Raw genomic sequence first — 15056 nt, 5'->3', positions numbered from 1 at the left:
CGATCAGACAAGTCCAAACTCTGTCGCCATTTTTAGATCTTGTCACTGCACTTTCCAAATAAGCACACATAGAAAACTATCAATAGAATCTTACGGAAATATTTTAGTTGTACTACAAATAAGAGCATACTTATTAAAATTTCAACCGTATTGTGGTATATCAGGAAAACTGCAGGTTCCCTTCTGTCTAGATAGCTTTGAATGTTTTAAAAGAATAGTCTCACTTTGAAACACAAAAAGTTCAAAAATGAAATTGCAAGGTTTTCTTTTGCCTTTCTTCTGTGTCTGGAAGCATGATTTGTACATTGCATATGACAAGTCTTTAGCTTTGTCCATGAGAGAAGTCTAAACTCTGTAGGCACTCACAAATCTTGTCCCTGCACTTTTCCTATATGCATACCTTAGAAAACTATCTACTGGAATATAAGGAAATATTTTCTTTATTCTACAAATTAATTTTTACATAAATGTATATGGTGCTTTAAAAAGAAAAGGCTATTTTCTTAAAATCAATTGAAAAATCCAAAGAAAAATTTTCAGGTAGGTGGCCTGTTGGCCTAGGGGTATGATTCTCGCTTAGGGTGTGAGAGGTCCCGGGTTCAAATCTCAGACAAGCCCAAGTTTTCAGATTCTTTGAAATGGTTCTATTATCTTATTGTAGTCAATTTCCTGAGTGAATTTCAACTGAATGTTGTTTTTTCAAAACTCTCAAAATAGATTGTATTTACTAATTTGCACAATTGAATTTTGTTTTTTGTCAAACTGCTAAAATTATTTGTACTTATCTGCACACAGCATGTGACATGTCTTGGGTTTTATCCATCAGAAAAACTCTGCTGGGCATCATAAAACTTTGCACAGCAATTTTCAAGCAAGTATACTTAGAAAATTATTGACTATTAGGAAATATTTTATTTATGCTAATATTTCCTCCTTGTACACATTAGTGACTGCTTTAAAATAATATAATTTTCACATAAAATTGGTTAAGATATCAAATAAAACATGCTTACTTGATGATTCCATGATTTTCGTTTTGGGCGCGACAGGTCCCTGGTTCAATTCCCTGACGAGCCCTCTCTTTCTTTTTACGGTGCATCTCATGGTTTATATATATCTGATTTTCTCAATTGGCTAAGTCAATAGCATCAACTGAGTTTTGTTTTTGCCATACTCCCAATAGAATTTGTACATACTTATGAATCTTGCCTTCATCATTTTCCTATTGCCTTTCTTCTATTTATGCATGATTTACACATAGCTTTTTACAAGTCTTGGGTTTTATCGATCAGACAAGTCCAAACTCTGTCGCCATTTTTATATCTTGTCACTGCACTTTCCAAATAAGCACACATAGAAAACTATCAATAGAATCTTACGGAAACATTTTAGTTGTACTACAAATAAGAGCATTCTTATTCAAATTTCAACCGTATTGTGGTATATCAGGAAAACTGCAGGTTCCCTTCTGTCTAGATAGCTTTGAATGTTTTCAAAGAATAGTCTCACTTTGAAACACAAAAAGTTCAAAAATTAAATTGCAAGGTTTTCTTTTGCCTTTCTTCTGTGTCTGGAAGCATGATTTGTACATTGCAAATGACAAGTCTTTAGCTTCGTCCGTGAGAGAAGCCCAAACTCTGTAGGCACTCACAAATCTTGTCCCTGCACTTTTCCTATATGCATACCTTAGAAAACTATCTACTGGAATATAAAGAAATATTTTTTTTATTCTACAAATTCATTTTTACATAAATGTATATGGTGTTTTAAAAACAAAAATCTATTTTCTAAAAATCAATTGAAAAATCCAAAGAAAAATCTTCAGGTAGGTGGCTCGTTGGTCTAGGGGTATGATTCTCGCTTAGGGTGCGAGAGGTCCCGGGTTCAAATCCCGGATGAGCCCATTTTTTCAGATTCTTTGAAATGGTTCCATTATCTTATTGTAGTCAATTTCCTGAGTGAATTTCAACTGAATGTTGTTTTTTCAAAACTCTCAAAATAGATTGTATTTACTAATTTGCACAATTGAATTTTGTTTTTTGTCAAACTGCTAAAATTATTTGTAAGTACTTATCTGCACACAGCATGTGACATGTCTTGGGTTTTATCCATCAGAAAAACTCTGCTGGGCATCATAAAACTTTGCACAGCAATTTTCAAGCAAGTATATTTAGAAAATTATTGACTATTTGGAAATATTTTATTTATGCTAATATTTCCTCCTTGTACACATTAGTGACTGCTTTAAAATAATATAATTTTCACATAAAATTGGTTAAGATATCAAATAAAACATGCTTACTTGATGATTCTATGATTTTCGTTTTGGGCGCGACAGGTCCCTGGTTCAATTCCCTGACGAGCCCTCTCTTTCTTATTACGGTGCATCTCATGGTTTATATATATCTGATTTTCTCAATTGGCTAAGTCAATAGCATCAACTGAGTTTTGTTTTTGCCATACTCCCAATAGAATTTGTACATACTTATGAATCTTGCCTTCATCATTTTCCTATTGCCTTTCTTCTATTTATGCATGATTTACACATAGTTTTTTACAAGTCTTGGGTTTTATCGATCAGACAAGTCCAAACTCTGTCGCCATTTTTAGATCTTGTCACTGCACTTTCCAAATAAGCACACATAGAAAACTATCAATAGAATCTTACGGAAATATTTTAGTTGTACTACAAATAAGAGCATACTTATTAAAATTTCAACCGTATTGTGGTATATCAGGAAAACTGCAGGTTCCCTTCTGTCTAGATAGCTTTGAATGTTTTAAAAGAATAGTCTCACTTTGAAACACAAAAAGTTCAAAAATGAAATTGCAAGGTTTTCTTTTGCCTTTCTTCTGTGTCTGGAAGCATGATTTGTACATTGCATATGACAAGTCTTTAGCTTTGTCCATGAGAGAAGTCTAAACTCTGTAGGCACTCACAAATCTTGTCCCTGCACTTTTCCTATATGCATACCTTAGAAAACTATCTACTGGAATATAAGGAAATATTTTCTTTATTCTACAAATTAATTTTTACATAAATGTATATGGTGCTTTAAAAAGAAAAGGCTGTTTTCTTAAAATCAATTGAAAAATCCAAAGAAAAATTTTCAGGTAGGTGGCCTGTTGGCCTAGGGGTATGATTCTCGCTTAGGGTGTGAGAGGTCCTGGGTTCAAATCTCAGACAAACCCAAGTTTTCAGATTCTTTGAAATGGTTCTATTATCTTATTGTAGTCAATTTCCTGAGTGAATTTCAACTGAATGTTGTTTTTTCAAAACTCTCAAAATAGATTGTATTTACTAATTTGCACAATTGAATTTTGTTTTTTGTCAAACTGCTAAAATTATTTGTAAGTACTTATCTGCACACAGCATGTGACATGTCTTGGGTTTTATCCATCAGAAAAACTCTGCTGGGCATCATAAAACTTTGTACAGCAATTTTCAAGCAAGTATACTTAGAAAATTATTGACTATTAGGAAATTTTTTATTTATGCTAATATTTCCTCCTTGTACACATTAGTGACTGCTTTAAAATAATATAATTTTCACATAAAATTGGTTAAGATATCAAATAAAACATGCTTACTTGATGATTCTATGATTTTCGTTTTGGGCACGACAGATCCCTGGTTCAATTCCCTGACGAGCCCTCTCTTTCTTTTTACGGTGCATCTCATGGTTTATATATTTCTGATTTTCTCAATTGGCTAAGTCAATAGCATCAACTGAGTTTTGTTTTTGCCATACTTCCAATAGAATTTGTACATACTTATGAATCTTGCCTTCATCATTTTCCTATTGCCTTTCTTCTATTTATGCATGATTTACACATAGCTTTTTACAAGTCTTGGGTTTTATCGATCAGACAAGTCCAAACTCTGTCGCCATTTTTATATCTTGTCACTGCACTTTCCAAATAAGCACACATAGAAAACTATCAATAGAATCTTACGGAAACATTTTAGTTGTACTACAAATAAGAGCATACTTATTAAAATTTCAACCGTATTGTGGTATATCAGGAAAACTGCAGGTTCCCTTCTGTCTAGATAGCTTTGAATGTTTTAAAAGAATAGTCTCACTTTGAAACACAAAAAGTTCAAAAATGAAATTGCAAGGTTTTCTTTTGCCTTTCTTCTGTGTCTGGAAGCATGATTTGTACATTGCATATGACAAGTCTTTAGCTTTGTCCATGAGAGAAGTCTAAACTCTGTAGGCACTCACAAATCTTGTCCCTGCACTTTTCCTATATGCATACCTTAGAAAACTATCTACTGGAATATAAGGAAATATTTTCTTTATTCTACAAATTAATTTTTACATAAATGTATATGGTGCTTTAAAAAGAAAAGGCTATTTTCTTAAAATCAATTGAAAAATCCAAAGAAAAATTTTCGGGTAGGTGGCCTGTTGGCCTAGGGGTATGATTCTCGCTTAGGGTGTGAGAGGTCCCGGGTTCAAATCTCAGACAAGCCCAAGTTTTCAGATTCTTTGAAAAGGTTCTATTATCTTATTGTAGTCAATTTCCTGAGTGAATTTCAACTGAATGTTGTTTTTTCAAAACTCTCAAAATAGATTGTATTTACTAATTTGCACAATTGAATTTTGTTTTTTGTCAAACTGCTAAAATTATTTGTAAGTACTTATCTGCACACAGCATGTGACATGTCTTGGGTTTTATCCATCAGAAAAACTCTGCTGGGCATCATAAAACTTTGTACAGCAAGTTTCAAGCAAGTATACTTAGAAAATTATTGACTATTAGGCAATATTTTATTTATGCTAATATTTCCTCCTTGTACACATTAGTGACTGCTTTAAAATAATATAATTTTCACATAAAATTGGTTAAGATATCAAATAAAACATGCTTACTTGATGATTCTATGATTTTCGTTTTGGGCACGACAGATCCCTGGTTCAATTCCCTGACGAGCCCTCTCTTTCTTTTTACGGTGCATCTCATGGTTTATATATTTCTGATTTTCTCAATTGGCTAAGTCAATAGCATCAACTGAGTTTTGTTTTTGCCATACTCCCAATAGAATTTGTACATACTTATGAATCTTGCCTTCATCATTTTCCTATTGCCTTTCTTCTATTTATGCATGATTTACACATAGCTTTTTACAAGTCTTGGGTTTTATCGATCAGACAAGTCCAAACTCTGTCGCCATTTTTATATCTTGTCACTGCACTTTCCAAATAAGCACACATAGAAAACTATCAATAGAATCTTACGGAAACATTTTAGTTGTACTACAAATAAGAGCATACTTATTAAAATTTCAACCGTATTGTGGTATATCAGGAAAACTGCAGGTTCCCTTCTGTCTAGATAGCTTTGAATGTTTTAAAAGAATAGTCTCACTTTGAAACACAAAAAGTTCAAAAATTAAATTGCAAGGTTTTCTTTTGCCTTTCTTCTGTGTCTGGAAGCATGATTTGTACATTGCAAATGACAAGTCTTTAGCTTCGTCCGTGAGAGAAGCCCAAACTCTGTAGGCACTCACAAATCTTGTCCCTGCACTTTTCCTATATGCATACCTTAGAAAACTATCTACTGGAATATAAAGAAATATTTTTTTTATTCTACAAATTCATTTTTACATAAATGTATATGGTGTTTTAAAAACAAAAATCTATTTTCTAAAAATCAATTGAAAAATCCAAAGAAAAATCTTCAGGTAGGTGGCTCGTTGGTCTAGGGGTATGATTCTCGCTTAGGGTGCGAGAGGTCCCGGGTTCAAATCCCGGATGAGCCCATTTTTTCAGATTCTTTGAAATGGTTCCATTATCTTATTGTAGTCAATTTCCTGAGTGAATTTCAACTGAATGTTGTTTTTTCAAAACTCTCAAAATAGATTGTATTTACTAATTTGCACAATTGAATTTTGTTTTTTGTCAAACTGCTAAAATTATTTGTAAGTACTTATCTGCACACAGCATGTGACATGTCTTGGGTTTTATCCATCAGAAAAACTCTGCTGGGCATCATAAAACTTTGCACAGCAATTTTCAAGCAAGTATATTTAGAAAATTATTGACTATTTGGAAATATTTTATTTATGCTAATATTTCCTCCTTGTACACATTAGTGACTGCTTTAAAATAATATAATTTTCACATAAAATTGGTTAAGATATCAAATAAAACATGCTTACTTGATGATTCTATGATTTTCGTTTTGGGCGCGACAGGTCCCTGGTTCAATTCCCTGACGAGCCCTCTCTTTCTTATTACGGTGCATCTCATGGTTTATATATATCTGATTTTCTCAATTGGCTAAGTCAATAGCATCAACTGAGTTTTGTTTTTGCCATACTCCCAATAGAATTTGTACATACTTATGAATCTTGCCTTCATCATTTTCCTATTGCCTTTCTTCTATTTATGCATGATTTACACATAGTTTTTTACAAGTCTTGGGTTTTATCGATCAGACAAGTCCAAACTCTGTCGCCATTTTTAGATCTTGTCACTGCACTTTCCAAATAAGCACACATAGAAAACTATCAATAGAATCTTACGGAAATATTTTAGTTGTACTACAAATAAGAGCATACTTATTAAAATTTCAACCGTATTGTGGTATATCAGGAAAACTGCAGGTTCCCTTCTGTCTAGATAGCTTTGAATGTTTTAAAAGAATAGTCTCACTTTGAAACACAAAAAGTTCAAAAATGAAATTGCAAGGTTTTCTTTTGCCTTTCTTCTGTGTCTGGAAGCATGATTTGTACATTGCATATGACAAGTCTTTAGCTTTGTCCATGAGAGAAGTCTAAACTCTGTAGGCACTCACAAATCTTGTCCCTGCACTTTTCCTATATGCATACCTTAGAAAACTATCTACTGGAATATAAGGAAATATTTTCTTTATTCTACAAATTAATTTTTACATAAATGTATATGGTGCTTTAAAAAGAAAAGGCTGTTTTCTTAAAATCAATTGAAAAATCCAAAGAAAAATTTTCAGGTAGGTGGCCTGTTGGCCTAGGGGTATGATTCTCGCTTAGGGTGTGAGAGGTCCTGGGTTCAAATCTCAGACAAACCCAAGTTTTCAGATTCTTTGAAATGGTTCTATTATCTTATTGTAGTCAATTTCCTGAGTGAATTTCAACTGAATGTTGTTTTTTCAAAACTCTCAAAATAGATTGTATTTACTAATTTGCACAATTGAATTTTGTTTTTTGTCAAACTGCTAAAATTATTTGTAAGTACTTATCTGCACACAGCATGTGACATGTCTTGGGTTTTATCCATCAGAAAAACTCTGCTGGGCATCATAAAACTTTGTACAGCAATTTTCAAGCAAGTATACTTAGAAAATTATTGACTATTAGGAAATTTTTTATTTATGCTAATATTTCCTCCTTGTACACATTAGTGACTGCTTTAAAATAATATAATTTTCACATAAAATTGGTTAAGATATCAAATAAAACATGCTTACTTGATGATTCTATGATTTTCGTTTTGGGCACGACAGATCCCTGGTTCAATTCCCTGACGAGCCCTCTCTTTCTTTTTACGGTGCATCTCATGGTTTATATATTTCTGATTTTCTCAATTGGCTAAGTCAATAGCATCAACTGAGTTTTGTTTTTGCCATACTTCCAATAGAATTTGTACATACTTATGAATCTTGCCTTCATCATTTTCCTATTGCCTTTCTTCTATTTATGCATGATTTACACATAGCTTTTTACAAGTCTTGGGTTTTATCGATCAGACAAGTCCAAACTCTGTCGCCATTTTTATATCTTGTCACTGCACTTTCCAAATAAGCACACATAGAAAACTATCAATAGAATCTTACGGAAACATTTTAGTTGTACTACAAATAAGAGCATACTTATTAAAATTTCAACCGTATTGTGGTATATCAGGAAAACTGCAGGTTCCCTTCTGTCTAGATAGCTTTGAATGTTTTAAAAGAATAGTCTCACTTTGAAACACAAAAAGTTCAAAAATGAAATTGCAAGGTTTTCTTTTGCCTTTCTTCTGTGTCTGGAAGCATGATTTGTACATTGCATATGACAAGTCTTTAGCTTTGTCCATGAGAGAAGTCTAAACTCTGTAGGCACTCACAAATCTTGTCCCTGCACTTTTCCTATATGCATACCTTAGAAAACTATCTACTGGAATATAAGGAAATATTTTCTTTATTCTACAAATTAATTTTTACATAAATGTATATGGTGCTTTAAAAAGAAAAGGCTATTTTCTTAAAATCAATTGAAAAATCCAAAGAAAAATTTTCGGGTAGGTGGCCTGTTGGCCTAGGGGTATGATTCTCGCTTAGGGTGTGAGAGGTCCCGGGTTCAAATCTCAGACAAGCCCAAGTTTTCAGATTCTTTGAAAAGGTTCTATTATCTTATTGTAGTCAATTTCCTGAGTGAATTTCAACTGAATGTTGTTTTTTCAAAACTCTCAAAATAGATTGTATTTACTAATTTGCACAATTGAATTTTGTTTTTTGTCAAACTGCTAAAATTATTTGTAAGTACTTATCTGCACACAGCATGTGACATGTCTTGGGTTTTATCCATCAGAAAAACTCTGCTGGGCATCATAAAACTTTGTACAGCAAGTTTCAAGCAAGTATACTTAGAAAATTATTGACTATTAGGCAATATTTTATTTATGCTAATATTTCCTCCTTGTACACATTAGTGACTGCTTTAAAATAATATAATTTTCACATAAAATTGGTTAAGATATCAAATAAAACATGCTTACTTGATGATTCTATGATTTTCGTTTTGGGCACGACAGATCCCTGGTTCAATTCCCTGACGAGCCCTCTCTTTCTTTTTACGGTGCATCTCATGGTTTATATATTTCTGATTTTCTCAATTGGCTAAGTCAATAGCATCAACTGAGTTTTGTTTTTGCCATACTCCCAATAGAATTTGTACATACTTATGAATCTTGCCTTCATCATTTTCCTATTGCCTTTCTTCTATTTATGCATGATTTACACATAGCTTTTTACAAGTCTTGGGTTTTATCGATCAGACAAGTCCAAACTCTGTCGCCATTTTTATATCTTGTCACTGCACTTTCCAAATAAGCACACATAGAAAACTATCAATAGAATCTTACGGAAACATTTTAGTTGTACTACAAATAAGAGCATACTTATTAAAATTTCAACCGTATTGTGGTATATCAGGAAAACTGCAGGTTCCCTTCTGTCTAGATAGCTTTGAATGTTTTAAAAGAATAGTCTCACTTTGAAACACAAAAAGTTCAAAAATGAAATTGCAAGGTTTTCTTTTGCCTTTCTTCTGTGTCTGGAAGCATGATATGTACATTGCATATGACAAGTCTTTAGCTTCGTCCATGAGAGAAGTCCAAACTCTGTAGGCACTCACAAATCTTGTCCCTGCACGTTTCCTATATGCATACCTTAGAAAACTATCTACTGGACCATAAGGAAATATTTTTTTTATTCTATAAATTCATTTTTACATAAATGTATATGGTGTTTTAAAAACAAAAAGCTATTTTCTAAAAATCAATTGTAAAATCCAAAGAAAAATTTTCCGGTAGGTGGCCTGTTGGCCTAAGGGTATGATTCTCACTTAGGGTGTGAGAGGTCCCGAGTTCAAATCCCAGACGAGCCCAAATTTTCAGATTCTTTGAAATGGTTCTATTATCTTATTGTAGTCAATTTCCTGAGTGAATTTCAACTGAATGTTGTTTTTTCAAAACTCTCAAAATAGATTGTATTTACTAATTTGCACAATTGAATTTTGTTTTTTGTCAAACTGCTAAAATTATTTGTAAGTACTTATCTGCACACAGCATGTGACATGTCTTGGGTTTTATCCATCAGAAAAACTCTGCTGGGCATCATAAAACTTTGTACAGCAATTTTCAAGCAAGTATACTTAGAAAATTATTGACTAGTAGGAAATATTTTATTTATGCTAATATTTCCTCCTTGTACACATTAGTGACTGCTTTAAAATAATATAATTTTCACATAAAATTGGTTAAGATATCAAATAAAACATGCTTTCTTGATGATTCTATGATTTTCGTTTTGGGCGCGACAGGTCCCTGGTTCAATTCCCTGACGAGCCCTCTCTTTCTTTTTACGGTGCATCTCATGGTTTATATATATCTGATTTTCTCAATTGGCTAAGTCAATAGCATCAACTGAGTTTTGTTTTTGCCATACTCCCAATAGAATTTGTACATACTTATGAATCTTGCCTTCATCATTTTCCTATTGCCTTTCTTCTATTTATGCATGATTTACACATAGCTTTTTACAAGTCTTGGGTTTTATCGATCAGACAAGTCCAAACTCTGTCGCCATTTTTATATCTTGTCACTGCACTTTCCAAATAAGCACACATAGAAAACTATCAATAGAATCTTACGGAAACATTTTAGTTGTACTACAAATAAGAGCATACTTATTAAAATTTCAACCGTATTGTGGTATATCAGGAAAACTGCAGGTTCCCTTCTGTCTAGATAGCTTTGAATGTTTTAAAAGAATAGTCTCACTTTGAAACACAAAAAGTTCAAAAATGAAATTGCAAGGTTTTCTTTTGCCTTTCTTCTCTGTCTGGAAGCATGATTTGTACATTGCATATGACAAGTCTTTAGCTTCGTCCATGAGAGAAGTCCAAACTCTGTAGGCACTCACAAATCTTGTCCCTGCACTTTTCCTATATGCATACCTTAGAAAACTATCTACTGGAATTTAAGGAAATATTTTTTTTATTCTACAAATTCATTTTTACATAAATGTATATGGTGTTTTAAAAACAAAAAGCTATTTTCTAAAAATCAATTGAAAAATCCAAAGAAAAATCTTCAGGTAGGTGGCTCGTTGGTCTAGGGGTATGATTCTTGCTTAGGGTGCGAGAGGTCCCGGGTTCAAATCCTGGATGAGCCCAATTTTTCAGATTCTTTGAAATGGTTCTATTATCTTATTGTAGTCAATTTCCTGAGAGAATTTCAACTGAATGTTGTTTTTTCAAAACTCTCAAAATAGATTGTATTTACTAATTTGCACAATTGAATTTTGTTTTTTGTCAAACTGCTAAAATTATTTGTAAGTACTTATCTGCACACAGCATGTGACATGTCTTGGGTTTTATCCATCAGAAAAACTCTGCTGGGCATCATAAAACTTTGTACAGCAATTTTCAAGCAAGTATACTTAGAAAATTATTGACTATTAGGAAATATTTTATTTTTGCTAATATTTCCTCCTTGTACACATTAGTGTCTGCTTTAAAATAATATAATTTTCACATAAAATTGGTTAAGATATCAAATAAAACATGCTTACTTGATGATTCTATGATTTTTGTTTTGGGCGCGACAGGTCCCTGGTTCAATTCCCTGACGAGCCCTCTCTTTCTTTTTACGGTGCATCTCATGGTTTATATATATCTGATTTTCTCAATAGGCTAAGTCAATAGCATCAACTTAGTTTTGTTTTTGCCATACTCCCAATAGAATTTGTACATACTTATGAATCTTGCCTTCATCATTTTCCTATTGCCTTTCTTCTATTTATGCATGATTTACACATAGCTTTTTACAAGTCTTGGGTTTTATCGATCAGACAAGTCCAAACTCTGTCGCCATTTTTATATCTTGTCACTGCACTTTCCAAATAAGCACACATAAAAAACTATCAATAGAATCTTACGGAAACATTTTAGTTGTACTACAAATAAGAGCATTCTTATTCAAATTTCAACCGTATTGTGGTATATCAGGAAAACTGCAGGTTCCCTTCTGTCTAGATAGCTTTGAATGTTTTAAAAGAATAGTCTCACTTTGAAACACAAAAAGTTCAAAAATGAAATTGCAAGGTATTCTTTTGCCTTTCTTCTGTGTCTGGAAGCATGATTTGTACATTGCATATGACTAGTCTTTAGCTTCGTCCATGAGAGAAGTCCAAACTCTGTAGGCACTCACAAATCTTGTCCCGTCACATTTCCTATATGCATACCTTAGAAAACTATCTACTGGACCATAAGGAAATATTTTATTTATTCTACAAATTAATTTTTATATAAATGTATATGGTGTTTTAAAAACAAAAAGCTATTTTCTTAAAATCAATTGAAAAATCCAAAGAAAAATTTTAAGGTAGGTGGCTCGTTGGTCTAGGGGTATGATTCTTGCTTAGGGTGCGAGAGGTCCCGGGTTCAAATCCTGGATGAGCCCAATTTTTCAGATTCTTTGAAATGGTTCTATTATCTTATTGTAGTCAATTTCCTGAGAGAATTTCAACTGAATGTTGTTTTTTCAAAACTCTCAAAATAGATTGTATTTACTAATTTGCACAATTGAATTTTGTTTTTTGTCAAACTGCTAAAATTATTTGTAAGTACTTATCTGCACACAGCATGTGACATGTCTTGGGTTTTATCCATCAGAAAAACTCTGCTGGGCATCATAAAACTTTGTACAGCAATTTTCAAGCAAGTATACTTAGAAAATTATTGACTATTAGGAAATATTTTATTTTTGCTAATATTTCCTCCTTGTACACATTAGTGTCTGCTTTAAAATAATATAATTTTCACATAAAATTGGTTAAGATATCAAATAAAACATGCTTACTTGATGATTCTATGATTTTTGTTTTGGGCGCGACAGGTCCCTGGTTCAATTCCCTGACGAGCCCTCTCTTTCTTTTTACGGTGCATCTCATGGTTTATATATATCTGATTTTCTCAATAGGCTAAGTCAATAGCATCAACTTAGTTTTGTTTTTGCCATACTCCCAATAGAATTTGTACATACTTATGAATCTTGCCTTCATCATTTTCCTATTGCCTTTCTTCTATTTATGCATGATTTACACATAGCTTTTTACAAGTCTTGGGTTTTATCGATCAGACAAGTCCAAACTCTGTCGCCATTTTTATATCTTGTCACTGCACTTTCCAAATAAGCACACATAAAAAACTATCAATAGAATCTTACGGAAACATTTTAGTTGTACTACAAATAAGAGCATTCTTATTCAAATTTCAACCGTATTGTGGTATATCAGGAAAACTGCAGGTTCCCTTCTGTCTAGATAGCTTTGAATGTTTTAAAAGAATAGTCTCACTTTGAAACACAAAAAGTTCAAAAATGAAATTGCAAGGTATTCTTTTGCCTTTCTTCTGTGTCTGGAAGCATGATTTGTACATTGCATATGACTAGTCTTTAGCTTCGTCCATGAGAGAAGTCCAAACTCTGTAGGCACTCACAAATCTTGTCCCGTCACATTTCCTATATGCATACCTTAGAAAACTATCTACTGGACCATAAGGAAATATTTTATTTATTCTACAAATTAATTTTTATATAAATGTATATGGTGTTTTAAAAACAAAAAGCTATTTTCTTAAAATCAATTGAAAAATCCAAAGAAAAATTTTAAGGTAGGTGGCCTGTTGGCCTAGGGGTATGATTCTCACTTAGGGTGCGAGAGGTCCCGGGTTCAAATCCCAGACGAGCCCAAATTTTCAGATTCTTTGAAATGGTTCTATTATCTTATTGTAGTCAATTTCCTGAGTGAATTTCAACTGAATGTTGTTTTTTCAAAACTCTCAAAATAGATTGTATTTACTAATTTGCACAATTGAATTTTGTTTTTTGTCAAACTGCTAAAATTATTTGTAAGTACTTATCTGCACACAGCATGTGACATGTCTTGGGTTTTATCCATCAGAAAAACTCTGCTGGGCATCATAAAACTTTGTACAGCAATTTTCAAGCAAGTATACTTAGAAAATTATTGACTATTAGGAAATATTTTATTTATGCTAATATTTCCTCCTTGTACACATTAGTGACTGCTTTAAAATAATATAATTTTCACATAAAATTGGTTAAGATATCAAATAAAACATGCTTACTTGATGATTCTATGATTTTCGTTTTGGGCACGACAGGTCCCTGGTTCAATTCCCTGACGAGCCCTCTCTTTCTTTTTACGGTGCATCTCATGGTTTATATATTTCTGATTTTCTCAATTGGCTAAGTCAATAGCATCAACTGAGTTTTGTTTTTGCCATACTCCCAATAGAATTTGTACATACTTATGAATCTTGCCTTCATCATTTTCCTATTGCCTTTCTTCTATTTATGCATGATTTACACATAGCTTTTTACAAGTCTTGGGTTTTATCGATCAGACAAGTCCAAACTCTGTCGCCATTTTTATATCTTGTCACTGCACTTTCCAAATAAGCACACATAGAAAACTATCAATAGAATCTTACGGAAACATTTTAGTTGTACTACAAATAAGAGCATACTTATTAAAATTTCAACCGTATTGTGGTATATCAGGAAAACTGCAGGTTCCCTTCTGTCTAGATAGCTTTGAATGTTTTAAAAGAATAGTCTCACTTTGAAACACAAAAAGTTCAAAAATGAAATTGCAAGGTTTTCTTTTGCCTTTCTTCTGTGTCTGGAAGCATGATTTGTACATTGCATATGACAAGTCTTTAGCTTCGTCCATGAGAGAAGTCCAAACTCTGTAGGCACTCACAAATCTTGTCCCTGCACGTTTCCTATATGCATACCTTAGAAAACTATCTACTGGACCATAAGGAAATATTTTTTTTATTCTACAAATTCATTTTTACATAAATGTATATGGTGTTTTAAAAACAAAAAGCTATTTTCTAAAAATCAATTGTAAAATCCAAAGAAAAATCTTCAGGTAGGTGGCTCGTTGGTCTAGGGGTATGATTCTCGCTTAGGGTGCGCGAGGTCCCGGGTTCAAATCCTGGATAAGCCCACATTTTCAGATTCTTTGAAATGGTTCTATTATCTTATTGTAGTCAATTTCCTGAGTGAATTTCAACTGAATGTTGTTTTTTCAAAACTCTCAAAATAGATTGCATTTACTAATTTGCACAATTGAATTTTGTTTTTTGTCAAACTGCTAAAATTATTTGTAAGTACTTATCTGCACACAGCATGTGACATGTCTTGGGTTTTATCCATCAGAAAAACTCTGCTGGGCATCATAAAACTTTGTACAGCAATTTTCAAGCAAGT

General features: G+C 32.7%; 4 non-coding genes across 4 annotated transcripts; all 4 read left to right on the top strand.

Moving 5' to 3' along the window:
* The first annotated feature begins 1831 nt into the window (after nucleotides 1–1831).
* Nucleotides 1832–1903, top strand: TRNAP-AGG (transfer RNA proline (anticodon AGG)). Its single transcript has one exon. It is a non-coding gene; the product is annotated as a tRNA-Pro (tRNA).
* Nucleotides 1904–5698: 3795 nt separating this feature from the next.
* TRNAP-AGG (transfer RNA proline (anticodon AGG)) lies at nucleotides 5699–5770 on the top strand. Its single transcript has one exon. It is a non-coding gene; the product is annotated as a tRNA-Pro (tRNA).
* A 5084-nt stretch (nucleotides 5771–10854) lies between these two features.
* TRNAP-AGG (transfer RNA proline (anticodon AGG)) lies at nucleotides 10855–10926 on the top strand. Its single transcript has one exon. It is a non-coding gene; the product is annotated as a tRNA-Pro (tRNA).
* A 1217-nt stretch (nucleotides 10927–12143) lies between these two features.
* Nucleotides 12144–12215, top strand: TRNAP-AGG (transfer RNA proline (anticodon AGG)). Its single transcript has one exon. It is a non-coding gene; the product is annotated as a tRNA-Pro (tRNA).
* The last annotated feature ends 2841 nt before the right edge of the window (nucleotides 12216–15056 follow it).

This window comes from Taudactylus pleione, unplaced genomic scaffold (assembly GCF_031769625.1).
Source record: "Taudactylus pleione unplaced genomic scaffold, aTauple2 ptg000192l, whole genome shotgun sequence".
NCBI classification, from domain to species: Eukaryota; Metazoa; Chordata; class Amphibia; order Anura; family Myobatrachidae; genus Taudactylus; species Taudactylus pleione.
This window is presented reverse-complemented; position numbering and strand designations above follow the sequence as displayed.